Genomic DNA, 8,152 nt, shown 5'->3' with positions numbered 1-8,152 from the left:
AAAAAGAAATAAAAGGAATCCAACTTGGAAAAGAAGAAGTAAAATTGTCACTGTTTGCAGATGACATGATAATATACATTGAGAATACTAAAGATGCTACCAGAAAACTACTGTGGCTATCAATGAATTTGGTAAAGTAACAGGATATAAAATTAATGCACAGCAATCTCTTGCCTTCCTATACATTAATGATGAAATATCTGAAAGAGAAATAAAGGAAACACTCCCATTTACCACTGCAACAAAAAGAATAAAATGCCAAGGAGTAAACCTACCTAAGGAGGCAAAACACCTGTATGCAGAAAAGTATAAGACACTGATGAAATGAATTAAAGATGATACAAACAGATGGAGAGATATGCCATGTTCTTGGATTGGAAGAATCAACATTGTGAAAATGACTCTACTACCTAAAGCAATCTACAGATTCAATGCAATCCCTATCAAATTACCAATGGCATTTTTCACAGAACTAGAACAAAATATTTCACAAATTATATGAAAAAACAAAAGACCCGAATAGCCAAAGCAATCTTGAGAAAGAAATATGGAGCTGGAGGTATCAGGCTCCCTGACTTCAGACTGTACTACAAAGTTACAGTAATCAAGACAGTATGGTATTGGCACAAAACCAGAAATATAGATCAATGGGACAGGATAGAGAGCCCAGAGATAAACCCATGCACATATGGTCACATTATCTTTGATAAAGGAGGCAGGATTATACAATGGAGAAGACAGTCTCTTCAATAAGTGGTGTTGGGAAAACTGGACAGCTACATGTAAAAGAATGAAATTAGAACACTCCCTAACACCATACACAAAAATAAACTCAAAATGGATTAAAGACCTAAATGTTAAGACCAGACACTATCAAACTCTTAGAGGAAAACATAAGCAGAACACTCTATGACATAAATCACAGCAAGATCCTTTTTGACGCACCTCCTAGAGAAATGGAAATGAAAACAAAAATAAACAAATGGGACCTAATGAAACTTCAAAGCCTTTGCACAGCAAAGGAAACCATAACCAAGATGAAAAGACAACCCTCAGAATATGAAAATATATTTGCTAATGAAGCAACTGACAAAGGATTAATCCCAAAAATTTACAAGAAGCTCATGCAGCTCAATATTAAAGAAACAAACAACCCAATCCAAAAATGGGCAGAAGACCTAAATAGAGATTTCTCGAAGGAATATATACAGATTGCCAAAAAACACATAAAATAATGCTCAACATCATTAATCATTAGAGAAATGCAAATCAAAACTACAATGTGATATCATCTCACACCGGTCAGAATGGCCATCATCAAAGAATCTACAAACAATAAATGCTGGAGAGGGTGTGGAGAAAAGGGAACCCTCATACTCTCTTGGTGGGAATGTAAATTGGTACAGCCACTATGGAGAACAGTATAGAGGTTCCTTAAAAAACTACACATAGAACTACCATATGACCCAGGAATTCCAGTACTGGGCATATAGCCTGAGAAAACCATATTTCAAAAGGAGTCATATACCACAATGTTCATTGCAGCTCTATTTACAAGAGCCAGGACATAGAAGCAACCTAAGTGTCCACTGACAGATGAATGGATAAAGAAGATGTGGCACATATATACAGTGGATTATTACTCAGCCATAAAAAGAAATGAAATTGAGTTATTTGTAGTGAGGTGGATGGACCTGAAGTCTGTCATACAGAGTGAAGTAAGTCAGAAAGAGAAAAACAAATACTGTATGCTAACACATATATATGGAATCAAAAAAAAAAAAAAAAAAAAAAGGTCATGAAGAACCTAGGGGCAAGACGGGAATAAAGATGCAGTGCTACTAGAGAATGGACTTGAGGACATAGGGAGGGGGAAGGGTAGGCTGGGACAAAGTGTGAGAGTGGTAGTCTATATATGGACAACTATACACTACCAAATATAAAATAGATAGCTAGTGGGAAGCAGTTGCATAGCATAGGGAGATCAACTCTGTGCTTTGTGACCAGCTAGAAGGGTGGCATAGGGAGGCTGGGAGGTAGGGAGATGCAAGAGGGAAGACATATGGGGATATATGTATATGTATAACTGATTCACTTTGTTATAAAGCAGAAACTAACACACCGTTGTAAAGCAATTATACACCAATAGAAAATGTTAAAAAAAAAACATCTAAATGACTGGGCAAATAAAGTTATAAAGCAAGGTACAAATATAACTCTTGAAAGAAAAGATAATAAATTTAAAAAGAATAATATTTTAGCAATTCATTAGTTATCTAAGAAAAATTCCCAAAGTATACCAACAAAAACCTGAGAAACGGAAAGAAATGTTACCCCGACAAATTCTTCATCTTAATAGATGACAGTCATTATGTACTATTTCATATTAATAACCTGAGAAAGTTTGTACTTAAAGATTTCAAAGAAATCATTAGTGAACTTAAATGTTGTTCTTAATTCACAATATTACTGAATCATATATTTACTTACATTTAAGAAAATGAAAAAAAGAAAAACCACAGATACTATATCAAGATAGAGAATAAATGAAACAGAGAAAAGGCAGAAAACATGAAATGAAATAAGAAAAGTAATAAACATATGTTATAAAAATAAATGTAAAGGAAATCTCATCTATTAAAAGGAAAGTTTCTTAATCGGGTCAAAACACAAAATCCAACTCTATACTGTCATTAAGAGATATACTCAGGGCTTCCCTGGTGGTGCAGTGGTTGAGAGTCTGCCTGCCGATGCAGGGGACGCAGGTTCGTGTCCCGGTCTGGGAAGATCCCACATGCCGCGGAGCGGCTGGGCCCGTGAGCCATGGCCGCTGAGTCTGCACGTGCGGAGCCTGTGCTCCGCAACGGGAGAGGCCACAACAGTGAGAGGCCTGCGTATCAAAAAAAAAAAAAAAAAGAGAGAGATATACTCAAATCAAAATGACTCAGAAAAGCTAAGAAAAAAACAACGGTCAACAACCCTTTTTTTAGATTTCATATATAAACAATATCATATGATATTTATCTTTCTCTGTCTGACTTACTTCATTCAGTATGACAATCTCTAGTTGCATCCATGTTGCTGCAAATGGCATTGTTTTGGGGTTTTTTTATGGATGAGTAATATTCCATTGTATATACGTACCACATCTTCTTTATCCATTCCTCTGCTGATGTACATTTTGGTTGCTTCCATGTCCTGATTATTGTAAACAGTGCTGCAATGAACAATGGGATGCATGTATTTTTTTGAATTATGGTTTTCTCCAGTTATATGCCTAGGAGTGGGATTACTGTGTCATATGGTAGTTCTAGTTTTAGTTTTTTAAGGAACCTCCATACTGTTCTCTACAGTGGCTATACCAATTTACATTCCCACCAACAGTGTAGGAGGGTTCCCTTTTCCCCACACTCTCTCCAGCATTTCTTGTTTGTAGATTTTTTTGATGATGGCCATTCTGACTGGTGTAAGGTGATACCTCATTGTGGTTTTGATTTGCATTTCTCTAATAATTAGTGATGTTAAGCATCTTTTCATGTGCTTCTTGACCATCTGTATGTCTTCTTTGGAGAAATGTCTATTTAGATACTCTATCCATTTTTTGATTCAGTTATTCATTTTCTTGATATTGAGCTGCCAGAGCTGTTAGTATATTTTGGAGATTAATCCCTTGTTGGTTGCTTGGTTTGCAAATATATTCTCCCATTCTGAGGGTTGTCTTATAGTCTTGTTTATTGTTTCCTTGGCTGTGCAAAAGCTTTTAAGTTTAGTTAGGTCCCATTTGTTTATTTTTGTTTTTATTTCCATTTCTCTAGGAGGTGGGTCAAAAAGAATCTTGCTGTGATTTATGTCATAGAGTGTTTTGCCTATGTTTTCCTCTAAGAGTTTGATAGTGTCTTGCCTTACATTTAGGTTTTTAATCCATTTTGAGTTTATTTTTGTGTATGGTGTTAGGGAGTGTCCTAATTTCATTCTTTTACATGTAGCTGTCCAGTTTTCCCAGCACCACTTACTGAAAAGGCTGTCTTTTCTCCATTTTATATTCTTGCCCCCTTGTCATAGATTAGGTGACCATGGCTGTATGGGTTTATCTCTGGACTTTCTATCCTGTTCCATTGATCTATATTTCTGTTTTTGTACCAGTACCATACTGTTTTGATTACTATAGCTATGTAGTATAGTCTGCTTCTTCCAGCTCCTTTTTTCTTTCTCTAGATTGCTTTGGCTATTCTTGGTCTTTTGTGCTTCCATAAAAATTGCAAATTTTTTTGTTCTAATTCTGTGAAAAATGCCATTGATAATTTGATAGGAATTGCATTGAATCTGTAGATTGCTTTGGGTAGTATAGTCATTTTCACAATATTGATTCTTCCAATCCAAAAACATGGTATATCTCTCCATCTGTTTGTGTCATCTTTGATTTCTCTCATCAGTATCTTATAGTTTTCAGAGTACAGATCTTTTGCCTCCTTAGGTAGGTTTATTCCTAGGTATTTTATTCTTTTTGATGCAATGGTAAATGAGATTGTTTCCTTAATTTCTCTTTCTGATCTTTTGTTGTTAGTGTATAGGAATGCAAGAGATTTCTGTGCATTAATTTTGTTGCAATCCTGCAACTTTACAAAATTCATTGATGAGCTCTAATAGTTTTCTGGTAGCATCTTTAGGATTTTCTATGTATAGTATCATGTCATCTGCAAACAGTGACAGTTTTACTTCTTTTCCAGTTTGGATCCCTTTTATTTCTTTTTCTTCTCTGATTGCCACATCTAGGACTTCCAAAACTATGCTTAATAATAGTGGCAAGAGTAGACATCCTAGTCTCCTTCCTGATCTAAGAGGAAATGCTTTCAATTTTTCACCACTGAGAATAATGTTTCCTGTGGGTTTGTCATATATGGCCTTTATTATGTTGAGGTAGGTTCCCTCTATGCTCATTTTCTGGAGAATTTTGATCATAAGTTGGTGTTGAATTTTGTCAAAAGCTTTTTCTGCATCTATTGAGATGATCATATGGTTTTTATTATTTAATAGGTTAATATAGTGTGTGACATTGATTGATTTGCATATGTTGAGGAATCCTTGCATCCCTGGGATAAATCCCACTTGATCATGGTGTATGATCCTTTGAATGTGTTGTTGGATTCGGTTTGCTACTATTTTGTTGAGGATTTTGCATCTATGTTCATCAGTGATATTGGCCTATAATTTTCTTTTTTTGTGATATCTTTGTCTGGTTTTAGTATCAGTGTGATGGTGGCCTCATAGAATGAGCTTGGGAGTGCTCCTTCCTCTGCAATTATTTGGAAGAGTTTGAGGATAGGTGTTAACTCTTCTCTAAATGTTTGATAGAATTTGCCTGTGAAGCCATCTGGTCCTGGGCTTTTGTTTGTTGGGAGTTTTTAAATCACAGTTTCAATTTCAGTGCTTGTGATTGGTCTTTTCGTATTTCCTATTTCTTCCTGGTTCACAAAGGATCACAAGAGACTATTACAAGAAGCTATATGCAAATAAAATGGACAACCTGGAAGAAATGGACAAATTCTTAGAAAGGTACAACCTTCCAAGACTGAACCAAGAAAATCTTAAGAATACATCATTTCTTTCATAGTGTTTTTACCCTCCTATGCTAACAAATAAATTTAATCATTTCAATTATTGTATTTGCAAAATTTTCTGGAAAAAGCCTGTTTACTATAGGTCCCACAAAGACACCACATTTCTGATGTAGAAGAAGACCAATTAGATATAATTAAAATTGATGCACACTGCCTGTCTTATGGTCAGTCCTCCCACCATGCTTGTGGGCTCCATGTCTTATTTCCGGAGGACAAATAGTCCAGATCCTTTGGTTAGTTAAGACTTTTAGGTTCTAGGGGTATGATTTCATGGTCTACATTCAATCCAGGGTTACTTTCTCTCTTATTAAGGATAAGATATTGTGTCTTTTGTGTTTTACTATACTTAGAGTCTATTTCAATTTGATTTTGCCCTTGGCACAGTGACAGCGCTGCATATTTCTTACTGTTCTTACTATAGGAAGAGAAAGCCTTGGCAGCAACTTAAGATAGTGCCTAGTTCGGATGCAATCATTCTGAGAGTGGAAGATGACTCTTTTCCTAATAATAATATAAATAATAACAACAACCAGTAAAAAGGAATAATAATATTGATAGCCAGTAATGCAATATAATAAATAGTTTACTAGCAACAGAAACAATTATTAGAAATAATAATGAAAGATGTGTGTTGAATGAATGTACTAACAAATTTTATTACTGATATTCAGTGGATACTGGAGTATGAAGGATTATATGCTCCTTTTGTGTCTCTAAATGTCTCATCAGTAGTCTAGGACCGTCCTTCATCTTGGGTCCACTTCACTGTCTGACAAGATGTGCTAGTGTTGGCTTGTTGAGCACCTGAACAGTATGTGCATTTTCAACTTCTGTTAGGAACATTCCCCCCTCATCTCTAGCTGGTAAAACTTATATCATGGTAGCTCTTCCCAGACACAATAAGGGATAATGTAGTTGGATGAACCAATAGATTTTGATTTCTTATTTGTTTATTAACCTGAGATTTTTTTTTCCCTTTCTTTTTGTAGTTATGCACTATGTAGTTGCAGAGGAATTTCCTGTTTTGGGGGAAAAGTTCCCAGAAGATTAGCTCACTCACAAAGCTGAAAGGCTATTTTCCTTTAAGCATTATTCAAAAGAAACTAATTATCTTTAGAGAGCTAGGAGAATTTGCAGTGACCTCTCAGGCTGAATTTGTAGAGGCTTCATAGGAAGATTTTTGAGTCTTAGCTATACTTGTCTAATTTTTAATTTTAATAATTTTCTGTAACATAATAAAATAAGATTTATTTCAAAATATCATTGCAGCTGCTCCTTGGTTAGCTGCAATTGTGTATCAGACCTGGATTCTACGTTTAACATCCATTGGCTCTGTTTATTTAGCTTTGCAATCCATACATGTAGAGTTAAAAAGAAAGTGTTCTACTGTTTGGACATATTAAGACTTAAGCTCATTCTCTGTCATCACAAATGGGAGAAATATCATTGAACATCTACTGGAAGAAAGACACTGAATTCTACAAGTTCAAAGACCATTTTAGTAAGTGTGGTAGATATATTAGAAAAATAGAGGGCATACAAGCTCTGGAACAATTAGGGGCCTTCTGATTACCTGACATTTGGGGGAATTATTTCTTCAAATACACATATGTTAGACTGCTTGATATTTACCCTCAAGTTGCTCAGTGTCTCTTCTCCCTTGAAACATTCCAGGGCTATATAGATAATTTTTCCTCTAAGTCAATAGGCAGATTTTTTTTCCTGACTAGGAGAATAAGAATGATGTCTGTTTCCATAGGGGAGAATGGACGGGTTTACTGGCCATCCGTTTATAACATTAGGTATTCCTGGGCTCAGTGCTATTCAACTGTGACACAGATCCACTGTGTGCATAAGTATTCACCTGGGCACTCCTCCACATCAGCCCCACGGGTCTGGGGTGGGTAAGGAGAACCAGTGAGAACACAGTTCTCATGCTGCATATTGTGCTGTGAGTGAAAACTGTGTGAATCATCCAGGCTCATGCTGCCAGCCTGACCGAGTCTCTGGAGGGGTAGTCAGTTAGACCAGCACCTGCAATAGATGCTGTTGCTTAGGAACTGCTTGACTGCTTTACACATGAAACTCTAGAGAAGACAGATCTAATGTATAGAGACCAAAGGCAGCTCATTGTTTGCTTGGGACTGGGGTGGGGAGGACTGACTGGGAAGGAGGGAACCTTTTGAGGTGGTGACGACATTGTCAAAGTTCATCCTACTATAAACTTAAAATGTATGGCTCCTATTGTATGCAAAGTACACTTTAACAAAATGTGTTTTTAAAATACTTTGTCCTTATGTATATGTCTGAAAGAATGTGTGAGTGGTAAGTAAAAATAATTCACAAGTCAAAGGCAATATGTCATCATGGAATATTCAACTGAAATGAGTTTGTCACCTTGACTAAGTCAAATACCTTCTTTATGTCCAAATTATTTAGAAAAGTGAAGGAAAAGCTGTATATTTCTTAAATTTTGACTAAACTAAAAAGCTGAGATTTAACATACCTACATTGAGCTCTTTGAAACAGAGTTT

Source organism: Phocoena phocoena, chromosome 8 (genome assembly GCF_963924675.1).
Source record: "Phocoena phocoena chromosome 8, mPhoPho1.1, whole genome shotgun sequence".
NCBI lineage: Eukaryota > Metazoa > Chordata > Mammalia > Artiodactyla > Phocoenidae > Phocoena > Phocoena phocoena.
This window is presented reverse-complemented; position numbering follows the sequence as displayed.